General features: G+C 44.6%; 1 long non-coding RNA gene across 4 annotated transcripts in view; it reads left to right on the top strand.

The window, feature by feature from the left end:
* Window positions 1-2,016: 2,016 nt before the first annotated feature.
* The window catches only part of LOC135228822 (uncharacterized), a 36,144-nt gene continuing 13,066 nt past the window's right edge, over window positions 2,017-25,094 (top strand). Inside the window, exons 1-4 of one of the 4 annotated variants that reach the window (XR_010319698.1) lie at window positions 2,017-6,229; window positions 9,438-9,519; window positions 10,283-10,476; window positions 10,642-11,786. This is a non-coding gene — a long non-coding RNA (uncharacterized LOC135228822). Of the gene's footprint in view, window positions 6,230-9,437; window positions 9,520-10,282; window positions 10,477-10,641; window positions 11,787-25,094 lie in introns of those variants that run through there. The other 3 variants (XR_010319699.1, XR_010319700.1, XR_010319701.1) reach the window with 3 other exon arrangements.

Below are 25,094 nucleotides of genomic sequence, written 5' to 3'. Positions count from 1 at the left end.
GTGTATATTGTTGTGTAGCCATTACCACACTTAAGATATAGGACATTTTCTACACCCTGAGTTGCCTCATGCCCTTTGCAGACAAACCCTCCCCCAGCCTGTGCCAACCACTGATCTATGTCTCTATAGTGTGTTTTTTTTTTTTTGCATTAATGCTGTTGCTTGATTTTTTATTAAGTAAAAGGTCATATAACACAAAATTAACCATTATAACCATTCTGAAGTTTACAATTCAGTGGCATTTAGTACGTTACAATGTTCAACCATCACCTCTATATAATTGCAGAACGTTTTCATCACCCTAAAAGGAAATCCTGTAGCCATTAAACAGTCTCTACATATTCCCAGTTCTCCCCTGTCCCTGGCAACCACTAACCTGCTTTTTGTCTCGGTCGGTTTACCTATTCATATCTCATGTAAACAGAATCATACAATATGTGTGTGACCTTTTGTATCTGGTTTCTTTCACTTAGCATAATGTTTTCAAGGTCCATCCATTCGTAATCAAAAAGAAAGAATGAAAATGAATTAATTGGTAACTCAAAAGGATCAGAAACAGCACGGAAGTAATCAGAAGAAAACCACAAGAAAGGAAGTTAATAAAGATAAAAGCTGAAGTTAATGAGGTAGAGAATGAGGAATGATAAAGTTGTCATGGCAAAAATTTGGTCCTTGAAAAAGTCAACAACGTTGACGAACTAGCGACCCTATAGGACAGAGTCCAACCGCCCCATACAGTTTCCAAGGAGCTCCTGGCGGATTCGAACATGCCGACCCTTTGGTCAGCAGCCGTAGCACTTAGCCACTGCGCCACCAGGGTTTCCATTAACCTAATAAAGTAAGTTAAAATACACAAGTAAGCATAAATATACAAAAAAAAAAAAAAAAGACAAGAGAGAAATTAGTATCAAAACAACACGAATTTATGAGCAGGAGACTATTTTGAAGACCTCTATAGAAAAAATAGAAAAAGAATTTGAATGCTTGGATGAAGTGGATAATTTCTGGGGGAAATGTAATTTATGAAAATTAACCGCGTTGGAGATAGAACACTAAACAGACCAATTTGAGCAGAAGTAATAAAGTTGTCAAGGATAAATGCATCAGACCCATGTGATTTTACAAAGGACTTCTACTCAGCCTTCAAACTCAGAGTGTCCCAAATGCTATAGAAATTATTCCAGAAAATGGAAGCAGAGAGAAAATTTCCAAACAACTCTTAGGAAAAAATATACTATGGATAACTAAATCAGATAAAAAAAGATAGTACAAAAAAGGAAAAATACAGAATGGTTTCATTCACGATTACCAAGACAAAAATCCCTTATATAAACTTTTAGCAAGCGGAAGGTACATCACAGTAAGAAAATAATACATTATAACAAAGTAGGGTTTATTTAAGGAATGCAATATTGCTTAAATGTTGTAAAATCCATTACAGTAATACACTGTACTAACAGTTCAAAAGAAAAATGATGTGATATTTTAGTTTTCCACTCTTTCTTTTTAGTATTTATTATGTTTTAAGTGAAACTTTAAAATTCAAGTCAGTCTCTCCATTCTGCCACTCTCTGTCTCTTTATTGGTGCATTTAGTCCATTTACATTCAGCGTAATTATGGATAGGTATGAGTTTAGTGCTGTCATTTTGATGTCTTTTTTGTGTGTGTGTTATTGACAGTTTCTTCTTCCCACTTAATTTTTTGTGCTGAGTAGTTTATCTTTATATACTGTCTTCTCCTCTTATTCGTTGTTGTTGATTTCGTTTCTGCTGAGTCTCTATTTTTTTCTTGTATTTTGTTTTGATGAGTAGGATTGTTAGTCTCCTTTGTGGTTACCTTAATATTTACCCCTATTTTTCTAAGTTTAAATCTAACTTTTATTTCTTTATATCGCCTTGACTTCCTCTCCATATGAAAGATCTATGACTACACATTTCTTAGTCCCTCTTTATTGTTTTAATGTTGTCTTCTTTTACATAATGACATCGCTGTTTTCCCTGTTTTGAGCATTTTTTTTTTTTTTTTTAATCTTGGTTTATATTTGTGATTTCCCTGTCTGGGTTGACTTCTGGTTGCTCTGTCCTGTGTTCTAGCCTTGGGTTGATATCCGATATTATTGGTTTTCTCACCAGAGAACTCCCTTTAGTATTTCTTGTAGTTTTGGTTTGGTTTTTATGAATTCCCTAAACTTCTGTTTATCTGGAAATGTCCTAATTTCGCCTTCATATTTGAGAGACAGTTTTGCTGGATATATGATTCTTGGCTGGCATTTTTTTTTCCTTCAGTGCTTTATGTAAGTCATCTCATTGCCTTCTTGCCTGCATGGTTTCTGCTGAGTAGTCCGAGCTTATTCTTTCTGACCCTCCTTTGTAGGTGACTTTTAGTTTATCTCTAGCCGCTCTTTAAATTCTCTCTTTATCCTTGGTTTTGGCAAGTTTGATTATAATATGTTTTTTGGTGACTGTCTTTTGAGATCTACCTTATGTGGACTTCGATGAGCATCGTGGATAGATGCCAACAAATCTTCAACAATTCTCTCAGTATTTTCTGCATTTATGTTCATGAGAGATATTGCTCTGTAATTTTTGTGTGTGTGTGTGATGTCTTTACCTGGTTTTGGAGTCAGGGGTATGCTGGCTTCATAGAATGAGTTTGGGAGTATTTCATCATTTTCTGAAATACCTTTAGTAGTAGTGGTGTTAACTCTTCTCTAAAACTTTGGTAGAATTTTCCAGTGAAGCTGTCAAGGCCAGGGCTTTTTTTTGTTGTTGTTGGGAGTTTTTTTTTTTAGTTGCCTTTTCAATCTCTTCTTTTGTTATGTTTTTGTTAGTTGTTCTACCTCTGTTTGTGTTAGTCTAGGTAGGTAGTGTGTTTCTAGGAATTCATTTCTTCTAGGTTTTCACATTTGTTAGAGTACAGTTTTTCATAGCAATCTGATATGATTCTTTTAATTTCAGTTGGGTCTGTTGTAATATCACCCATGTCATTTCTTCTTTGGGATATTTGCTTCCTCTCCTGTTTTTCTTTTGTCAGTTTGACCAATGGTTTATCAATTTTGTTATTTTTTTCAGAGAACCAGCTTTTGGTCTTGTTAATTCTTTCAATTGTTTTTCTGTTTTCTATTTCATTTAGTTCAGCTCTAATTTTTATTATTTGTTTTCTTCTGGTGCCTGATGGAGTCTTTTGTCGCTCACTTTCTATTTGTTCAAGTTGTAGGGACAGTTCTCTGCTTTTGGCTCTTTCTTCTTTTTGTATGTGTGCATTTATCGATATAAATTGGCCTCTGAGCGCCGCTTTTGCTGTGTCCCAGAGGTTTTGATAGGAAGTGTTTTCATTCTCATTGCATTCTCTGAATTTCTTTATTCCATCCTTAACGTCTTCTATAATCCGGACTTTTTTGAGCAGGGTATTGTTCAGTTTCCAAGTGTTTGATTTCTTTTCCCTGCTTTTCCTGTTATTGATTTCCACTTATGGTGGCGTAGTGGTTAAGTGCTACGGCTGCTAACCGAGAGGTCAGCAGTTCAGATCCACCAGGTGCTCCTTGGAAACCCTATGGGGCAGTTCTAGTGTGTCCTATAGGGTCACTATGAGTCGGAATCGACTCGACGGCAGTGGGTTTTTTTGGTGTTTTATGGCCTTATGGTCAGAGAAGACGCTTTGTAATATTTCAATGTTTTGGATTCTGCTAAGGCTCGCTTTATGACCTAATATGTGGTCTATTCTCGACAATGTTCCATGTGCACTAGAAAAGAAAGTATACTTGGTTGCTGTTGGGTGGAGTGTTCTGTATATGTCTACCAGGTCAAGTTGGTTGATTGTGGCATTTAGATCTTCCGTGTTTCTATTGAGCGTCTTTCCGGATGTCCTGTTCTTCGCCGAAAGTGGTGTGTTGAAGTCTCCTACTATTATTGTGGAGCTGTCTATCTCACTTTTCAATGCTGATAGGGTTTATGTATCTTGCAGCCCTGTCATTGAGTGCATAAATATTTAATATGGTTATATCTTCTTGGTGTAGTGCCCCTTTAATCATTATATAGTGTCCTTCCTTATCCTTTCTGATGGATTTAACTTTAAAGTCTATTTTGTCAGAAATTAATATTGCCACTCCTGCGCTTTTTTGATTGTTGTTTGCTTGATATATTTTTTTCCATCCTTTGAGTTTTAGTTTGTTTCTGTCCCTGAGTCTAAGTTGTGACTCTTGTAGGCAGCATATAGACGGATCATGTTTTTTAATCGAGCCTGAGACTCTCTGTGTCTTTGGAAGCCCTGGTGGCGTAGTGGTTAAGTGCTGCAGCTGCTAACCAAGAGGTCGGCAGTTCAAATCCACCAGGCGCTCCTTGGACAGTCTGTGGGGCAGTTCTGCTCTGTCCTGTAGGGTCACTATGAGTCGGAATCGACTCGATGGCATAGGGTTTGGTTTTGGTTTGGTGCCTTTATTGGGCTTCTTTCTGGGTGTCCTGTCTCCTTTACCAAAACAAAGCGGTGTGTTGAAGTCTCCTACTAGTATTGTGGCGCTCTCTATCTCACTTTTCAATACTGTTAGAGTTTGTTTTACTGTTACTCAGCCTGGAAGCCACACAGCATTACTTTCACTGTACTCCATTGCTGTAGCAGCCACAAGCCCACCCACATTCAACGGGAGGAGACAAAGACTGCTCCTCTCAGTGGAGGCTGTCAAGGTCTCCCTGTAGAAGAGTATGTGGGATGGAGCTCTTGTTGTGTCTATCCTTGGGAAATACACTCTGCCACACTGTGGTTATTATTACCATTTGTACATGTCTAGAAATGATGGTGAATCCATTCTCTCGACTCTCTCCAGGTGCTTTGCTTTCTAAAGCTGTGTTGGTAGACCGTGAGCCACACGTGAGTTTTGCATATCTTTTTTACCACGTGGTTTACAGTGGTAGTGATTGGTGCCTTGAAGTCATGAGCTGTGCATCTACTACCACCTTCTGACAGTAGATCGTAATTGCAGATTTGGTTTAAACCTCTTTCCTTGGATCCAACAAATAATTGCTCACAAAGCAGGTGAGAACACTGTCACTTGTCCTCATCTAGAAAATGGGGATAACGACAGCATCTCCTACACAGGGTGGTTTGTAGATTGAATGAGTCAATACCTATACTCACACCAAACGGGCCAGCACATGGTGTTACACTCGAAAATTTGTTATGATTCATGCTAGGACCCAGGGCCGATGGTTAAAATTCATGGGGCATGCCGGGTTTGAGAGGGAACATGAAGGACAAATGGAATAGACTGAAAACTGAAATCTCTAGCAAACAAGCTGTCCTCCAGGGCCCGGCACACGGGAGTCACTGGAGGGTGCTGGCTGAATGAGTGGGTGAAGAAGGCGACAGCAGAAATGCAGACCAAGCTGGAAACCTGTCACATCCTGCTCACAGACAGCCCCTTCCCCACATGAAGGGGAGAGGAAGAGGAGGCATCTTTGATCAGACACAGGAGTCACTGTCACCATGTGGAGACCTTCTTCCAGCTGAGGAGACTCCTCAGGGCCCCCTTCACGTCCTTATTCCTTAGGCTGTGAATGAAGGGGTGGAGCGTGGGTGCCACCAACTCATCAGAGCAAAGAGGAAGAACTGGCAGAGGAGACTGAGGATCAACATGTGGTGAGGAGGGGGAGAAACGGAGAGTGTGCAGTGGCATTCTGGAGCAAGGCTGAGGTCCCCAGGTGTCAGGAGGTGGAGTGATCAGTTGTCACGTGATGCTGAAGGGTCATGTACGAGGAGGTCTGGGAACCCACCCTGGGTTTAGTAATGAGACGGCGGTGGTTTGAGGGGAGGTGAGGGTGCTAGGAGGGACTGGGAAGTGAGGAATTGGGGACAGAGAGCCCAGACAACCCTTGCGAGGGGTGGCACTCTGGCTGTGAAGAAGAGGAGGAGAAAGTGCTCTAGGTGGAGGGGGACCTGGGGTCCAGGAGAGGCTGGTGGGTTGTGAAGAAGTGAGAGGTTGGAGCCGTTCAGGTGCTCACAGGGGCTGTCGGGTACAAGGGAGCACTGACTTGTGTGGGAGAGAAGAGTTTACCTGGCGGGGAGGGGGCTGTGCACACGGGAACCTGCCTCTCCCCCAAGCCTCACTCCAGGGGACCCTTCCTTCCCCCACCCCAGATTCTGAGTGCCATGGACTGAGATGCCTCTTGTCGAAAGCAGAAGTTGTGCCAGAAGCTGGAACAGACGTCCAACAACAGCTCAGGGTGGTGCAGTTGGGTAAGGAGGGGGCTTCTCTGTCCTGAGCCATCCGCAGACGAGGGAGGGTGGCTCATGCCTGGTCCACAGGCTGAGACTCTTAGGAGGTGCGTGGGGGAGGCACTGGACCAGTAGGACCCCAGCACACCTGGGTCCCATTCACTAGTGCCTTGCTTCGGGCCCTGGGGCGGGGGAGGGGAGGCAGGACCAAGCCCCCCCATCCCAACAGCAGCAATAAACTCACCCTCCTGCCCTGGTGCCCAGCTGTGGCAGTAGCCCCTGTCCACCTTCCTATTTACACCCCAACGACGTATTTTTTTTTTTTTTAATTAACTCCACCTCAGTGTTTCCATGTGTAAAAGCGTGTCCCTCCTGGGATGTGGCCAAGTGCACTAACATTCTGCCCGGATTCCCCTCCGCATATTCTCAGTGGGAGGCAGAAGGATCCTGTTAAGATGTAAGGCGAATTACATCCCCGCTCTGTTCAAAACCCTCCAGTACCTTCAAATGCACCCACACTCCTTAAACGCTGGCAATGCCTTACTGTCCCAGGTGGCTCTCCTATCAGGATGCACCTACCTACCTCTTGCTCCCACACCTCTTCAAGTGGCGCACAGGTAGGGGGGAGCAAGTCAAGCCGGGAGCACTCCGGGACAAGAGAATGGCATCTAACAAGCCCTGTGAGAGACCATGGTCTGATTAAGGAGCGAGGGTGTCTGGGGCCACTCGGTGCCAGGCAGGCACTGTTCCAGGAGCTACGGATACGTGGGCAGAGGGGGAGAAGAGCCATGATTGCTGCCTGGCTGAGGGAGGACATTTGAGAAGGACCTGGAGGAGGTCAGGGAGTGAGCCAGACGAGTCCCAGGGGAAGAGAGTTGCAGACAGAAAAAAGCCTGTGCCAAGATCCTCAGGTGGGAGTGGGCTGGGGTGTTTCAGAAAGGGCGAGTAAGCCAGTGTGGCTGGATCATCGTGAGCAAGGGAGAGATTGGGAGAGACGGCGACCGGAGAGGAAAGGGGCAGGACCACCTTGGGCTCTGTGAGCCACTGTGAGGGCTCTGGCTTTGCCTCTGGAAGAGATGGGAGCCCTTTGGAGGGTTTGGAACAGAAGCGATGGGGCCTGGGACCTGACTCATTTTAAGATAGTCCAGAAGCTTCAGTAGTCCCTCTGCGGGGCCAAGGCTGCAGGCTGATTCTGGGCTTTGCAGGGTGAAGGAGGGAGGGAGTGTCAGACTCAAGTCTTGTCCGCAGTGAACTGGCCCCACATTTTTGGGGCCAGATTTGGGTAGCCTATCTGGAAAGGGGGAAACCCTGGTGGCCTAGTGGTTATGTGCTACCTCTGCTAAACAAAACGCCAGCAGTTCGAATCCACCTGTCACGTCCTTGGATAATCTATGAGGCATTCCACCCTGTGCTATAGCGTCACTATGAGTCGGAATCGACTCAAAGGCAACAGGTTTTTTTTTTTTTTTTTAATTTGAAACTGGTGGTCCTAGTGTCCTTCTCCTCTGTCCTTTCGTCCAGCTACCCCCTTGTGGTCCCCCACCCCACCGTGCCTTTGGGTTCTTATCCGCAAAGGCCTCATCCGTCTCCTTTTGTACGGTACTATGGCTTGATGGCTTATCAGCAAGGAGCCAGAACTTTACGAAGGATACATGCCTGTTTCTTCTGTGAAGGGTAAGAGAGCCATGTCCTCAGGCCAGGTTAGTAGGATAAAGAAATAATCCTGTTGTCCTTCATTTCAAATAGAGGAGACTTTTCTATCGCAAGTTACATACCAAAGAGAAACTAAAACTCCCAATAGGCTAAAGCCTGAGGGGAGGCTATGGGTCTGTGCAATTGAAAGGACTGGAGGAAGTTGCTGGCTTCAGGCACGGCAAGATCCAGGATTGCTCACACGCTACTCCCTGGGCTGGGCCAGGATGGCAGCAATCCGAGGTGGGCACAGCCCAGGGAAAGGATCCTGGGCACGGCTGCCGCCTCCAAGCTTAAGGCTGACGCACTTGACACATCTGAAGTCTTCCACGTAGCAGCTTTGACCCACGTCTGTGTCACGTGGAAGCCCAGGCAGCTGAGAAAGGATTCCCCCACACCCTGAGTGACATAGGTGGAGGGGTGGGCGCAGGGCCACGGGGACATTCTTACTGTGTGGCTACAAAGCCACCGCAAACATAGCAGTAAAATCGTGTCATTTCCAAAGCAGCTCCTGTTTCTACCTCAGCTTTCCTGGGAGTGGGGGCGGTGCAGGAGGTAAGGGGAGGAGATCTTCCCTCAGCTCCAGATGATTCATTCAGTCTAAACAGACCTATAGCAATAAGGAGATTGCTTAGAGTTTAGAGATGGCTGGCTGCTCTCGAACGTTCAGGTTGGAGAGAGACTACATTTCTGAGCCTCCCGTGCAGTTAGGTGTTGGTATGAGAGTTCTCGCTAATGAATTGTGAGTGGGAGTAATGTGTGCTCCTTCTAAGCCAGGCCCACAAATATTTAGCATGTGCCCTCCTCCATGTTCTTTTCTGCTTCCGCAACTGGAGTGGGGATGGCTGCAGGCGTCCCTGCAGTGCTGACAAAGCAAAAGCTATTTCACCACTTACCTGAATAGGGTTGTGATGAGGATTGAATATGGACATGAATACTTAGCATAATTCCTGGCCAATATGGTTAGTTTCCGTAATTATTATTACAGTCTTTGAGTGCTCCAGTAATCGTCTGCGGTGGGAGAGAAGTGAAGATCCCTACCTCATTCAGCAGACAGTACAATTAGGACTGGGCTTCTGTCGGCAAAGTCTCATACTTGCTGATGCTGGCAGTCTTTTCTCTTTCTGCACCGTCCCTATGTTGATGAAACAAGTCTCAGCCACCTTACAGAAAATTGAACGAACCATAATTTGAGATATGCTGATGTAACAAAATGCAGTTTAAACCAAAAACAATATGAAAAGCTTGGTTATAATAGTTATGAAAATTCTAAAGTGAACTAGAACATCTTGCATTTACACAACACCGTTCTGTAAAACAGCTCTGTGACACAGTCTGACTCTAGTTTTGATGTGTGACAATTGACAACTTGTAAGCTCACCCTTGTAAGCTCTTCCCCTTCTGTCCACCCCTAGAAAAGCTGATAAGAAAGCCTGAGCGCCCCTCCTTGAGTGGGAAGTTCAAACCCTGCAAGCCCCTGCTTGTGTGTGGGAACACTCACTCCAGCCTCACCCCTTAACCACAACAAAAATCCTAGGTCGGTCTCATTTCCCTGACCTCTCAAGCCACTTTGGACCTGCTTGGAAGCCAGCCCTGCTCTCCCCTGAAAGTCTCATTATGTGAGTAATGAGCCTTTTCATACTCTGTTGGTGCACGTGTGGCATCATCAGCCTCAACATCCCAACAAAATTTTGGGTGGCGGGAGGGGTCCGTGTGCCTCTGTGAGGTGTCCACAACAATTGGCGCTACAAGCAGGATGTCTAGGGGCTGTCCCCGACCAGCTGGGGTCTTTCTTCTCATGCTTTGGCTTGCCAACTGGCTCTGCTGCCTGCTGACGAGCATGTACTTTGAGCTGCTGCTAGCTGACTAGCTTGTGCTTCAAGCCGAGCTGCTGTGTGCTGCGTTTTACAAATCCTACCTATCTATCCTCTGTTGGGGATTTGAGTGATGTAAGTCAGAAGTTTCAAGAATTGGCATTTAGGGACGGGAGTATGGGATCAGGGCCCTACGTAAAGTGGCCCTGGGTCCTGTGTCTCAGTCCAGACCTATCTGTGTGTCTTAGATGAATCATGTGTTTCAATTCCAGCATAAGCTGTGAATGACACTAAACTCAAGGAAATGACTCTTACCCTGTGACCACTGGTTGTGTGTCTCAACCAGTTGTTGGCCTCAATTGTATAGAGAGCCTGGCGGGGGGGGGAACAACTGATACCTTATGCAATACCCAAGCCAATTGAGTGGTGGCTCGTGTGGGGTAAGAACAGTTACTATGTGGGAACACTAAGGTCACACTCTTAAGGCAGATGGCTCACTAAGACCTTACAGAATGCTTCTGCTTCTGCTGCCTATACCTCTGTCACCAAAAGAGACCCTGATCCTTAGAGTTATAGGGAGAAACACCCATCGTACCCTCTGGCACAGCCAAGGGATTGATTCAACCATTGACCGAGAAACCACGGGAGCCTAGCATAGATGTGAAGCAACCAACTACAGGCCAAAAACAACAACCAACCCCAAGCCCCAAAGGGAGGAGAAAGAAGACCTTCTGTCAACCCAGGTCCAGAAACATCGAAAAGGTCAATGACCCTACCCATGGTCTTCCTCTTCTTCCCCATATACCTCCAAGGCTTCTATTTGTCCTTTCCTGGCCAAACTCACTCCTCAACCTGAGCCCTTTTTATGAAGCCCCCCTTCCTATCCAGTCCTCCTTCTGAACTAATTCCCTTCTGTTTCCATACAAGGCGAAGAAGATAACCATGAGGGTAAAATTAGCCCTTCAACAGAGTTCGAGAAAGCCTAAGAAAGGAGAAAGGTCAAAAATATTAGTCTTACCACAGGAAGAATAAGAAAATGAACAAAAATAAGGCAGACCAGGAACAAGAGAGCCTGAAGACCAGCACCACTCCAAGTAATGCCCTGTGCGTAGCAAAGCTCAGAGACCTAGAACTATCTTCTGTGTCTCCAAAGGAGACTCTGGAGAAATGGTTAACCACGTAGAAACCAAATCTTACACCAACAGGGTGCAAGGATGCTGGAAATTACATAAGTAAAATAAAATCAACAAGTTATGAGAACTAGATGCGTGTGTGTGTGTGTGTGTGTGTGTGTGTGTGTCTGCGAGTTCTCTGATGGTGGGGAGGGAGGGAAGGAAGGGAAGAGGCCAGCACGTGAGAAGGGAGAGGAGTGGCATCCTGCAGGGTTGGGGGCCAGACTGGCAGCTCCACAGTGAGCCGGACACTGGGGATAAGGACTGGGTCAGGACTGAGCACTGAAGAAAAATTTCTCTCCTTGACACTTTAACCCACAAACCAGGGAAAAAGGGAGAGGTTGCTGTGTCTGCCTATGTGTGCAGGAGAAGGGAGTGGGGGAAAGGCAACACCAAGGTGTAGATTGCAGAGCCCACGTGGGGAGAGGTATGATATGTGTCGGGTGGCAGTGTGTAATAAAGAGCCTGGCTCCATTTTTTGATGTTTGACTGCTGACAGCTTTTAAGCTTCACTTTCCTTCTTCCTCTTCTGCCCCACATCTGAGCAAGCTGATAAGAAATCCTGGGTGCTCCCTCGTTTGGTGCCAACAGGAGGCTCAAACCACACAAACCCCTGCCCAAGTGTGGGGACCCTTGTCCCAGCCCCACTTCTTAACTACAATAAAACCCCAAGCCAGTCTCCTTTCCCTACTCTCTCAAGCCATATTCAGACCTGCTTGGAAGCCACCTTGCTCTCTGCAGAAAATCTCTCATTATGTGAGTAATAAACCTTTCATACCCTCTTGGCGTGATTGTGGCATCATCAGTCTTAACATAGGAACCAAATTTACTCAACTCCATGCCAATAAACTTGGGAATCTGGAGAAAATCTTTGCTTTTCTGTGAAATATACATGACCAAAACTGGCCTTAGGAAAGAGAAACTCTTTAAAAAAAAAAAAAAAAAAAGGTACTGTAAAAGAGAGACTGTTTTAAAAAAAAAAAATCCCCCAAAGGAAGCACTGTTGTTGTTGTTAGGTGCCATTGAGTCGGTCCTGACTCATAGTGACCCTATGCACAACAGAACAAAGCGCTAAGTTAATTGAATTCATATGGAATTCAGTCAAACCTTTAAGGTGCCAGGAACTCCAATGCAGGCGATTCAATGGTAGAATTCTTTCCTTCCATGTAGGAGACTGGGGTTTGATTCCCCGCCAATGCACCTCATGCTCAGCCACCACCCACCTGTCAGTGTGGCCTTGTATGTTGCTATGATGCTGAATAGGTTTCAGCAGAGCTTCCAGATGAAGACAGACTAAGAAGAAAGACCTGGAAATCTATTTCTGAAACTCAGCCCATGAAAACCCTATGGACCACAATGGTCCAATCTGCAACCAACCATGGGGATGGTTCAGGACGGGACAGCCTTTTGTTCCGTTGTGCCTGGGGTCACCGTGAGTAGGGGCTGACAAAACAGCAGCTAACAATGACAAGACAAAATAAACGTACAACTTCCAACTAATAAAAACTGTCTGCCTTGAGCATTACGCTCTTTTAAGAACTATCTATATGGGATCAAAGTGACAACAGCAACTCGAAAGATTAGATAGGAACCTTAGCGGGCAGTGAATGTATGTTAATGGGGAGGAACAACTCAGAAAAAGAGGGTGAGAATGGTTGCGTGTCTCGAAGAATGTAATCGATGTCACTGAATGGTACATGTAGAAAGTGTTGAACTGGTGTATGTTTTACTGTATGTATGCTCAACAACAACAACAAAATGAAATCATATTGAAAAAAAGAAGTCAGGAGGCGGGACCAAGATGGCTGACTAGGTAGAAGCTTCCGCTTATCCCTCTTGCAACAAAGACTCGAAAAAAAAAGTGAACCGATTACATACAGGACAATCTACGAACCCTGACCATCAAACACAGAACTAAGGAGTTGACCTGAGTGACAGGAGCGAAAAGCCACACGCTGAAGCAGTGACCGCTTCCGGAGCCAGTGTGCCACGCCGTAGGCTTGAGCCCTTGCGGTTCCCGGGTGCCAGAGTGGTGGGGCTGATCGTGGCTTACTGAGACGGGGCAAGCACGGACGCAGGCCTAGCCCTCGGGACCAACCTCGGAAGGAACCCGGCCAGCACATGTAGGCTGCACACCCGACGCGGCTGGCATGCAAACGAAAAACCACGGGGAAGCAGCGACTGGTTTTGGAGCCTGGAGCGCAGTGTCCCAGACAGGAAACCTTGGCACTGGGCTCTGGACTAAGCGTGGAGGAGCTGATTGTGGCTTCCTGAGATGGCACAAGCATGGGACGCAGCCCTAAACCTCTGGGGCAGTCTCAGTGGGGAACCAGCCAGTGCACACAAGCTACACACCCCTCTGGAATCTCAGAAAAAACAGTCCTCACCAAACAACATAAGTAACTTTGTCTACCTTGCCCCGCTGCTACTCTCTACTAACTATCTGATCCCTCCCCTCCCTGCCCCAGCCGGTTTCATTAACATTGGAGTTCCCTGGACCAGAGAGTGAAGTGCACTGCCGGTTTTTTTCTTTTCTTTTCTTTTCTAACCCGTTCTCCTGGCCTGAGAAAAGCAGCATTTAACAATCCAAGGAAAAATCCCTCCCTGAATTCCCTAAACTGGAGTAACAATACAGAACCAGCTCCATCCAGGCATAAGAGACCCACGGTCTTTGGCTTTCATCCCTACAGGTAACCAGGTGGCTATTATAATGCAAAGGCAATTCTGATAGAGATCTGACTGTAAGTGTTTTAGCTGAGCAGAGGAAAGGCAAGTTTTGGAGGTCAGATACCTCTCTAACTATTAAACAGAGCCCTCACTGATCCACACCAGGGAACTGAAGGCTGAACCTCCACCCACACCACCTAGCCACCTGCTAAAGGGGACTGAGGATAGTGACGCCTACCAATCTTTAGAGGTACAAGCATTGGATGCCTAAGATACAGCTGCAGAGTCCACCCACCAGAACACTCTAGAGAATAGAGCCGCTCCTACCTCACTGACACTTGGGGGAAGGCTGTCAGCAACCTGCCCTCCTTGGAGTGTGACCCCCTGCCGTTACTAGAAACTGGCACATACAACCATCACCACTACTTCTCTAAGTTAATAGGTGAGAGCCTATGCCACACACCAGGTGACCCTGAGGACTAGGACACCTGAGCTGATTCTATTCAAGAATAGTGAATGGACTCATAGGCTTATATACCTGGTAGCAGCTCAGACCAGCTGGTAACAGGACATAAGTGATTCAAAAGCTACAGCAATCAAGGTAGTGCAATCTAGCAGCCCATCTTGGTGTATTGTAACAAAACAAAACAAGAAGATAAGACTCGGTGAGCAAATATAAAAGAAAACATTACAGTATCTTGAAGATGGCTCGGAGACAGCAGTCAATATCAAATCACATAAAGAAGCAGACCGTGATTGCTTCTACAAACTCCCAAATCAAAGAATCAAAATCATTCCCAGATGTAGATACATTCCTGGAATTGCCAGATGCAGAATATAAAAAACTAATGTACAGAATGCTTCAAGGTATCAGGGAAAAGGAACCAAAAATTGGAAACTGAACAATACCCTGCTCAAAAAAGACTGGGTTATAGAAGACATTAAGGAGGGAATAAAGAAATTCATAGAATGCAACGAGACTGAAAACACTTCCTATCAAAACCTTTGGGACACAGCGAAAGCAGGGCTCAGAGGTCAATTTATATCAATAAATGTACACATACAAAAAGGAGAAAGAGCCAAAATCAAAGAACTGTCCCTACAACTTGAACAAATAGAAAGCAAGCAACAAAAGAATCTGTCAGGCACCAGAAGAAAGCAAATAATTAAAATTAGAGCAGAATTAAATGAATTAGAGAAGAGAAAAACAATTGAAAGAATTAACAAAGCCGAAAGCTGGTTCTTTGACAAAATTGATAAACCATTGGCCAGACTGACTAAAGAAATACGGGAAAGGAAACAAATAACCCAACTAAGAAATGAGATGGGCCATATCACAAGAGACCCAACTGAAATTAAAAGAATCATATCAGATTACTACGAAAAATTCTACTCTAACAAATTTGGAAACCTAGAAGAAATGGATGAATTCCTAGAAAGACACTACCTACCTAAACTAACACAAGCAAAAGTAGAACAACTAAATAGACCCATAACAACAACAACAACAACAAAAAAACAGATTGAAAAGGTAATAAAAAAAATTCCCAACAACAACAACAAAAAAGCCCTGGCCCTGACGGCTTCACTGGAGAGTTCTACCGAACTTTCAGAGAGGAGTTAACACCACTACTACTGAAGGTACTTCAGAACATAGAAAAGGACAGAATACTACCTAACTCATTCTATGAAGCCAGCATAACCCTGATACCAAAACCAGCTAAAGACAACAAAAAAAAAAAAAAAGAAAAAGAAAATTACAGACCTGTATCCCTCATGAACATAGATGCAAAAATCCTCAACAAAATTCTAGCCAACAGAATTCAACAACATATCAAAAAAATAATCCACCATGAGCAAGTGGGATTTATACCAGGTATGCAAGGAAAAAAAAAACAAAAAAAAATTTTTTTTATGCAAGGACGGTTCAATATTAGGAAAACAATTAATGTAATCCATCATATAAAAAAAACAACAACAACATGATCTTATCAATTGATGCAGAAAAGGCATTTGACAAAAGTCCAACACCCATTCATGATAAATACTCTCAGCAAAATAGGAATAGAAGGAAAATTCCTCAACATAATAAAGGGCATTTATACAAAGCCAACAGCCAACATCATCCTAAATGGAGAGAGCCTGAAAGCATTTCCCTTGAGAACAGGAACCAGACAAGGATGGCCTTTATCACCGCTCTTATTCAACATTGTGCTGGAGGTCCTAGCCAGGGCAATTAGGCTAGACAAAGAAATAAAGGGCATCCAGATTGACATGGGAGAAGTAAAATTATCTCCATTTGCAGATGACATGATCTTATACACAGAAAACCCCAAGGAATCCTCCAGAAAACTACTGAAACTAAGAGTTCAGCAGAGTATCAGGTTACGAGATAAACACACAAAAATCAGTTGGATTCCTCTACATCAACAAAAAGAACATCGAAGAGGAAATCACCAAATCAATAGCATTCACAGTAGCCCCCAAGAAGATAAAATACTTAGGAATAAAATCTCACCAAAGATGTAAAAGACCTATACAAAGAAAACTACAAGGTACTACTGCAAGAAACCAAAAGTGACCTACATAAGTGGAAATACATGCCTTGCTCATGGATAGGAAGATTAACATTGTAAAAATATCTATTCTACCAAAAGCCATCTATGTGTACAATGCACTTACGATCCAAATTCCAATGACATTTTTTTTAATGAGATGGAGAAACGAACCACCAGCTTCATATGGAAGGGAAAGAAGCCTCGGATAAGTAAAGCATTACTAAAGAAGAAGAACAAAGTGGAAGGACCCACTCTACCTGATTTTAGAACCTATTATACCACCACAGTAGTCAAAACAGCCTGGTACTGGTACGACAACAGATACGTAGACCAATGGAACAGAATTGAGAATCCAGATATAAATCCATCCACATACGAGCAGCTGATATTTGACAAAGGCCCAGTGTCAGTTAATTGGGGAAAAGATAGTCTTTTTAACAAATTGTGTAGGCATAACCGGACACCCATCTGCAAAACAATGAAACAGGATCCATACCTCACGCCATGCACAAAAACTAACTCAAAATGGATCAAAGACCTGAACATAAAATCTAAAACGATAAAGATCATGAAGAAAAAATAGGGACAACGTTAGGAGCCCTGATACATGGCATAAACAGTATACAAAACATTACTAAAAATGCAAAAGAGAAACCAGATAACTGGGAGCTCCTAAAAATCAAACACCTATGCTCATCTAAAGACTTCACCCAAAGAGTAAAAAGACCACCTACAGACTGAGAAAAAAATTTCAGCTACGACATCTCCGACCAGCACCTGATCTCTAAAATCTACGTGACTCTGCTAAAATTCAACCACGAAAAGACACACAACCCAATTGAAAAATGGGCAAAGGATATGAACAGGCACTTCACTGAAGAAGAGATTCAGGTGGCTAACAGGTACATGAGGAAATGCTCTCTATCATTAGCCATTAAGAGAAATGCAAATCAAAACTACGATGAGATTCCATCTCACTCCAACAAGGCTGGCACTAATCCAAAAAAAAAAAAAAAAACACAAAATAATAAATGTTGGAGAGGCTGTGGAGAGATTGGAACACTTATATACTGCTGGTGGGAATGTAAAATGGTACAACCACTTTGGAAATTGATTTGGCGCTTCCTTAAAAAGCTAGAAATTGAACTACCATACAACCCAGCAATCCCACTCCTCGGAATATATCCTAGAGAAATAAGAGCCTTTACACGAACAGATATATGCACAGCCATGTTTATTGCAGCACTGATTACATTAACAAAAAGGTGGAAGCAACCAAGGTGCCCGTCAACAGATGAATGGATAAATAAATCATGGTATATTCACACAATGGAATACCATGCATCGATAAAGAACAGTGAGGAATCTGTGAAACATTTCATAACATGGAGGAACCTGGAAGGCATCATGCTGAGTGAAATTAGTCAGTTGCAAAAAGACAAATATTGTATAAGACCACTATTATAAGATCTTGAGAAATAGTTTAAACTGAGAACGCACTCTTTTGTGGTTACGAGAGGGGGGAGGGAGGGAGGGTGGGAGAGGGATATTTACTAAACAGATAGTAGGCAAGAACTACTTTAGGTGAAGGGAAGGACAACACTCAACACAGAGGGGGTCAGCACAACTGGACTAAACCAAAGCAAAGCAGTTTCCTGAATAAACTGAATGCTTCGAAGGTCAGTGAAGCAGGGGCAGGGGTTTGGGGACCATGGTTTCACGGGACATCTAAGTCAATTGGCATAACAAAATCTATTAAGAAAACATTCTGCATCCCACTTTGAAGAGTGGCGTCTGGGGTCTTAAGCGCTAGCAAGCAGCCATCTAAGATGCGTCAATTGGTCTCAACCCACCTGGACCAAAGGAGAATGAAGAACACCAAGGACACAAGGCGATTACGAGCCCAAGAGACAGAAAGGGCCACATGAACCAGAGACTATATCATCCTGAGACCAGAAGAACTAGATAGTGCCCGGCTACGACCGATGACAGCCCTGACAGGGGAACACAACAGAGAACCCCTGAGGGAGTAGGAGAGCAGTGGGATGCAGGCCCTAAAGTCTCATAAGACCAGACTTAATGGCCTGACTGAGATTGGAAGGACCTTCTGTTGGCCCACTGCAGGAAACATCCCCGAAGCCAGCTCGTCAGACATGGATTGGACTGGACAATGGGTTGGAGAGGGATGCTGGTGGGGCGTGAGCTACTTGGTTCGGGTGGACACTTGAGACAATGTTGGCATCTCCTGCCTGGAGGGGAGATGCGAGGGTAGAGGGGCTTAGAAGCTAGCAAAATGGTCCTGAAAAGAGAGAGTGGAAGGAGGGAGCGGGCTGTCTTTGGCGGGGGGGGGGGGGGGGGGAGTAATTGGGAATATATAGCAAGTTGTGTATGGGTTTTTGTGTGAGAGACTGACTTGTTTTGTAAACGTTCACTTAAAGCACAACAAAAATTATTTTTTTAAAAAAGAAGTAAAACTTCCATATTTTAGTTATGAGAGATTGATATCAGCAAAGCACAAAAACATAAAACTACAGAAGAGTCTCACTTAAGAACATAAGGTAAAAATGCTAAATAAAATACTACCAGACAAAATCTGTTGTTGTTGTCATGTGCCATCAAGTCGGTTCCGACTCACAGTGACCCTGTGTACAACAGAATGAAACACTGCCCAGCCCTGCACCATCCTCATGATCTTTGTTATGCTTAAGCCAATTGTTGGCAGCCACTGTGTCAATCCATTTTGTTGAGGCTCTTCCTCTTTTTCGCTGACCCTCTACTTTACCAAGCATGATGTCCTTCTCCGAGGACTGGTACCTCCTGAAAGCATGTCCATCCTTACATCCAAGGGGCATTCTGGTTGTAGTTATTTCAAGACAGATTTGTTCGTTCTTTCGGCAGTCTACGGTACATTCAATATTCTTCTCCAACGCCGTAATTCAAAGGCATCAATTTCTTCTTCGGTCTTCCTTATTCACTGTCCAGCTTTCACATGCATACGATGTGATTGAACCTTTTCTTGAGTTCTTATAATAGTGGTCTCATACAATATAATCCTCTTTAATACAAAATTACAAGCACAAAATGGAGGATGACCACACAATACGGGGAATCAAGGCCCAGTCAAATCGAAACACACATTCTTGGGGGGACACAATTCAATCCATGACAGGTACCGTGGATGTTTTTTCTTGTAGTATTGAGATTCAGGGTCTTTGTTGTAACAGAGACATAGGCGGCAGCAGCAGCAGCAGCAGCAAAGGCATTTTGTGTGGTTCTAGTGAGCCATCTGCTTTTAGGAGTATAGACCTAAGCAATCCAAATGTTCAAATAGTAAATGCTCCTGAAATAGTGTATCTTCTTCTTCCACATGCCTATAGTGGGCCTGTCTATCTCACAGAGTATAAATCTGTCCCTTCAGTGCTCTATAACAAGGGATAATGCCTGGCTGGGATGTACAACCATTTGGTCACTCTCTTCCCCGAACATAGCATCAGTCCCAGCTTATGCTGCAATTGAGACACATGCCCATGCCATGACACATGACTTAGGACCACTTTAAGGAGGGCCCCAATCTCATGCTCCTGTCCTTAAATGCCAGTTATTGAAACTTCCGAATGAGGCTGGTTACATTTCTAACCAACTTGGTAGACTCAGCAAATGCGGCACAAAGCAGCCCAGCACAAACCACGAGCTAGCCTGCAGGTTATTGCTGTTAGGTGCCATCGAGTCAGTTCCAACGCATAGCAACCCTATGTACAACAGAACAAAACTCAGCCCGGTCCTGTGCTATCCTCACAACTCTTGATATGCTTGAGCCCATCCTCGCAGCCGCTGTGTCAATCCACAGAGTCAATCCATCAGCCAGCAGGTAGTAACTAAAAATGTATGCTCACCAGCAGGCAGCAGAGCAAGTTTGGAAGCCAAACAAGAGAAGAAAGTCACCGGTGGTGGTGGTCATCGTCTAGACACCCTGCTTGCTACACCAATTGTTGTAGCCACTCTACATGACAGGTTGGATACCCACCAAATTTTGATAATGTCAAGTTCCTCTTCGTGTAGGTTATACACATTTACCTGTCCACCAGCATTGTGTGAGTGTGCTTGCCCCTTCCTGCCACCCCCTCATCTGTACTGCCCAATACAGTAGCCAAAACCATATGTGGCTATTGAATAGTTGGAGTAAGGCAAGTCCTAACTGAGATGCTGGTATAAAATATGCACCAAATTTCGAAGACTTAGTATGGAAGAAAAAAAAAAAAAGCAAAATGTCTCATTAATACTGGACAGCCGATGTTAAACGCCTGGAGTGTGTCTTTCCACATCTTTCTCCATGCTCACACAATCGTATAAAATGTACACATCTATACATACGTCAATCCATATTGACTGCATGTTTGATCAATTTCAGACTGCAGAAGTTGGTAAAAATCTTCAATTTCTTCATCTTTGGCATTACTGGTTCGTGTGGAAACTTGAATTAATAGTCGTATTAACCGGCCTTCCTTGTAGGCCTATGGACGTTATCCTATCACCGACAGCGTTGTACTTCAGGATAGATCCTGAAATGTTCTTTTTGACGATGCACGTGATGCCATTCCTCTTCATTTCGTCGTTCCCGGCAACATCACGAGAAACGGAAAAAAGATTGAAGTTGGCAAGGATTTCGTTTTACTTGGATCCACAATCAACACCCATGGAAGCAGCAGTCGGGAAATCAAACGACATGTTACATTGGTCAATTCTGCTTCAAAGGCCTCATTAATGTAACTTGTTGATAAGCGAAGATGTCACCTTGAGGACTAACGTGCGCCTGACCCAAGCCAGGGTGTTTTCAATCGCCTCATATGCACGTGAAAGCTGGACAATGGATAAGGAAGACTGAGGAAGAACTGAGGCCTTCGAATTATGGTGCTGGCGAAGAAAAGTGAACACGGACGGCCAGAAGAACTAACAGGTTCTGTCTTGGAAGAAGTACCGCTTGGACTTCTTTCTTCAATACCGTCAGTTCTTGATCATATGCTACCTCCTGAAACGTTTGAACGTCGACCAATTCTTTTTGGTACAGTGACTCTGTGTATTCCTGAAATCTTAGTATGATGCTTCCTGGGTCATTCAATATTTTGCCCATCCAAAAAAATGAAAATCAAACCCACTGCCGTCGAGTCGATTCTGGCTCATAGCGACCCTATAGGACAGGGTAGATCTGCCCCATCGGGTTTCCAGGGAGGACCTGAGGATTCGAACTGCTGACCTTTTGCTTAGCAGCCGTAGCTCTGCAACCACTACCCCCACAGAATCCTTGAAAACTGCAACTCGAGGCTTGGCTTTTTTCTTTGGTTCTTTCCTCTAGAAGAATGCTGAGCCTTTTCTTCCCTTTTGGTTTTCTTTCTCCAGGTTTTTACCCATTTCATTATACTACTTTACTTTGTCTTCTCACGCCGCCCTTTGAAACCTTCCGTTCGGACCTTTTACTTCATCCTTTCTTCCATTTGCTTTAGCTACTCTACAATCAAGAGCAAGTTTCAGAGTCTCTTCTGACATCCACGTTGGTCTTTTCTTTCTTTCCTGTCTTTTTAATGACCTTTTGCTTTCTTCATGTATGATGTCCTTGGTGTCATCCCACAGCTCGTCTGATCTTTTGTCATCAGTGGTCAATGCGTCAAATCTATTCCTGAGATGGTCTCCAAATTCAGGTGGGATATACTCAAGGTCGTATTGTGGTTCTCCGGGACCGGTGTTCATTCTCTTCAGCTTCAGCTTCAACTTGTGTATGAGCCGTTGATCGTCTGTTCCACAGTCGGCCCCGGGCCTTGTTCTGTCTGACGATCTTTTCCATTGTCTCTTTCCACAGACGTAGTCGATTTGGTTCTTGTGTTTTCCAATCCGGTGAGTTCCCTGTGTATAAAACAAAAAAACTGTTTAATGTAGTTGACAAAAAGGTATTTGCAATGAATAGGTCATTGGTCTTGAAAAATTCTACCTTTGATCTCTGCTGTCATTTCTATCACCAAGGCCATATTTTCCAACTAAACATCCTTCTTCTTTGTTTCCAACTTTCGCATGCCAATCACCAGGAATGATCAATGCGTCTTGATTGCATGTTTGATCAATTTCAGGCTGCAGAAGTTGGTAAAAATCTTCAATTTCTTCGTCTTCGACCTTAGTGGTTGGTGTGTAAATTTGAATGACAGTCGTTATTAACTGGTTGTCCTTGTAGGCGTATGGCTATTATCCTGTCACTGACAGCATTGTGCCTCAGGATAGATCTCAAAATGTTCTTTTTGATGATGAACGTGACGCCATCCCTCTTCGTTGTCATTCCCGGCACAGTAGACCATATGATTGTCCGGTTCAAAATGGCCCATACCAGTCCATTTCAGCTCACTAATGCCTAGGATATGGATGTCTATGCCTTCCATTTCATTATTGATGACTTCCAATTTTCCTAGATTTGTCCTTCATACGTTCCACATTCTGATTATTAGTGGATGTTTGCAGCTGTTGCTTCTCATTTTGAGTTGAGCCACATAAGCAAATGAAGGTCCCTAAAGCTTGACTCCATCCACGTCATTAAGGTCGGCTCTCCTTTGAGGAGGCAGCTCTCCCGCAGTTATATTTTGAGTGCCTTCCCCGCTCGAGGGGCTGATCTTCCAGCACTGTATCAGACAATGTTCCTCTGCTGTTCGTAAGGTTTTCACTGGCCAATATTTTCAGACGTAGACTGCCGGGTCCTTCTTCCTAGCCTGTCTTGGTCTGGAAGCTCCGCTGAAACTTGTCCACCATGCGTGACCCCGCTGGTGTTTGAAATAACAGTGGCATAGCTGCCAGCATCATAGCAACACCCATGCCTCTTGGTCTATGTACAGGTCCTTCATCTGCACAATGAAGTGTTCTGGAACTCCCATTCTTTGCAAGGTTGTCCATAAAATATTATCATCCACACAGTTGAATGCCTCTCCATCGTCAATAGAAGGTAAACATCTTTCTGGTGTTCTTTGCTTTCAGCCGGGATCCATCTGACATCAGCAACTGATATTCCTCTTTCCACATCCTCTTCTGAATTCGGTTTGAATTTCTGCTAGTTACCCATCCATGTACTGCTGCAACCAATTTTGAATGATCTCCAGCAAAATTTTACTTGTGTGCGATAATAATGACATAGTTCAAAACTTCCACATTCGGTTGAATCACCTTTCTTTGGAATGGGTACAAATATGGATCTCTTCCTGTCGGTTGGCCAGGTAGCTGTCTTCCGAATTTCTCGGCGTAGATGAGCGAGCACTTTCAGCTCTGCATCTGTTTGTTGAACCATCTCAATTAGTATTCTGTCAATCCCTGCAGCCTTGTTCTATGCCAATGCCTTTAGTGCAGCTTGGACTTCTTCTTTCGGTACCATCGGTTCCTGATCATATGCTGCCACCTGTAGTTAAAGCGAAAGGAAGAAACGATGAGGTAAAAGAGCTGAACAGAAGATTTCAAAGGGCGGCACGAGAAGACAAGGGGAAGTATTATAATGAAATGTACAAAGACCTGGAGCGAGAAAACCAAAAGAGAAGAACATTCTTGGCATTTCTCAAGCTGAAAGAACTGAAGAAAAAATTCAAGCCTCGAGTTGCGGCATTGAAGAATTCCACAGGGAAAATACTAAACGACACAGGAAACATCAAAGAAGATGGAAGAAATACACAGAGTCCCTTTACCAAAAAGAATTGGTGGACGTTCAACCATTTCAGGATTTTGGATAGTTTAGGTAAAACAACATTTGCTGATGGACTGGATGTGGGCCAGGAGAAGAAGAGAAGAGTCAAGGATGACTGCAAGGTTTTTCACTCAAATGATTAGAAGGACGGGGAAGCAGAAACAGAAGTTGGAAAGACTGGGGGTTGAGCAGTTTTATAGAGGTTAGTGGGCAGGTATCAGGAATTCTTCAGAACCACACAGGCCTTCCTTGGGAAGTGAATAAAGCACTTGGAGAAGGTCAGAGCCCTCTCAGAATGGGTGGGAGGAACGGTGCGAAGGTAGATAGGCGTGGACTTGGGAAGATGGAGGCCAAGGACAACTCTACAAGGAAGTAGAAATGGCAAGTAGGCAGCTGAATATAGGAGTCTGGAGTCTAAGGGAACATCTGGGATGGAGATACACATGTGGAGAAACACATGGAGGTAACTGTCTGGGATGCTGAGCCATTAGATGGCATATAACGCCCTGAGCCTCGAGGAGCTCACCCAGAGAGGCAGGGGGTTGGAGTAGAAGGAGAAGAGGCCCACGTACCGAGCCCTGAGGTCCTCGGAGGGTCAGAGGGTAAAGAGAGGAGCGGCCGAGTGGAGGGAGGGAATCCGAAAATGTGGGGTGGCCTCCTGGAACAAGAGTGAGGCTACCTGGTGTTAAGAAATAGGGAGTGATTAGTTTTCAGATGCTGCTGAGGGGTCAAATATGATGAGGCCTGAGAACTTCCACTGGGTTTGGCAGCAAAATGTTGGTGGTCTGGACCAGAACGGTTTGGGTGGAGGTGGGGGTGCTAGGAGGGACTGGGAACTGAGGAATTGGGGACAGAGAGTCCAGACAACCCTTGGGAGCAGTGGCATTCTGGCTGTGAAGAAAAGGAGCAACTGCTCTAGGTGGAGGGAGATCTGGGGTCCAGGAGAGGCTGGTGGGTTGCGAAGAAGTGAGAGGTTGGAGCCGTTCTGGTGCTCACGGGGGCTGTTGGGTACGAGGGAGCAGTGAGGCATGTGGGAGATGTCCAACAGCCACGGGTAGCGCAGTTGGGTGAGGAGGGGGTTTCTCCATCCTGAGCCGTCCTCTACCAAGGGGGGGGAGGTGGTGGCTCACGCATGGTTCCCAGGCTGAGACTCGTGGCAGGTGCATGGGGGAGGCACCAGGCCAGTAGGACCCCAGCACACCTGGATCCCCTTCACTAGTGCCTTGCTTTGGGCCCTGGGGCGGGGGATGGGAGACGGGACCAAGTCCCCCATCCCAGCAGCAG

The sequence above is a fragment of the Loxodonta africana genome, chromosome X (assembly GCF_030014295.1).
Source record: "Loxodonta africana isolate mLoxAfr1 chromosome X, mLoxAfr1.hap2, whole genome shotgun sequence".
Classification (NCBI taxonomy): domain Eukaryota; kingdom Metazoa; phylum Chordata; class Mammalia; order Proboscidea; family Elephantidae; genus Loxodonta; species Loxodonta africana.
This window is presented reverse-complemented; position numbering and strand designations above follow the sequence as displayed.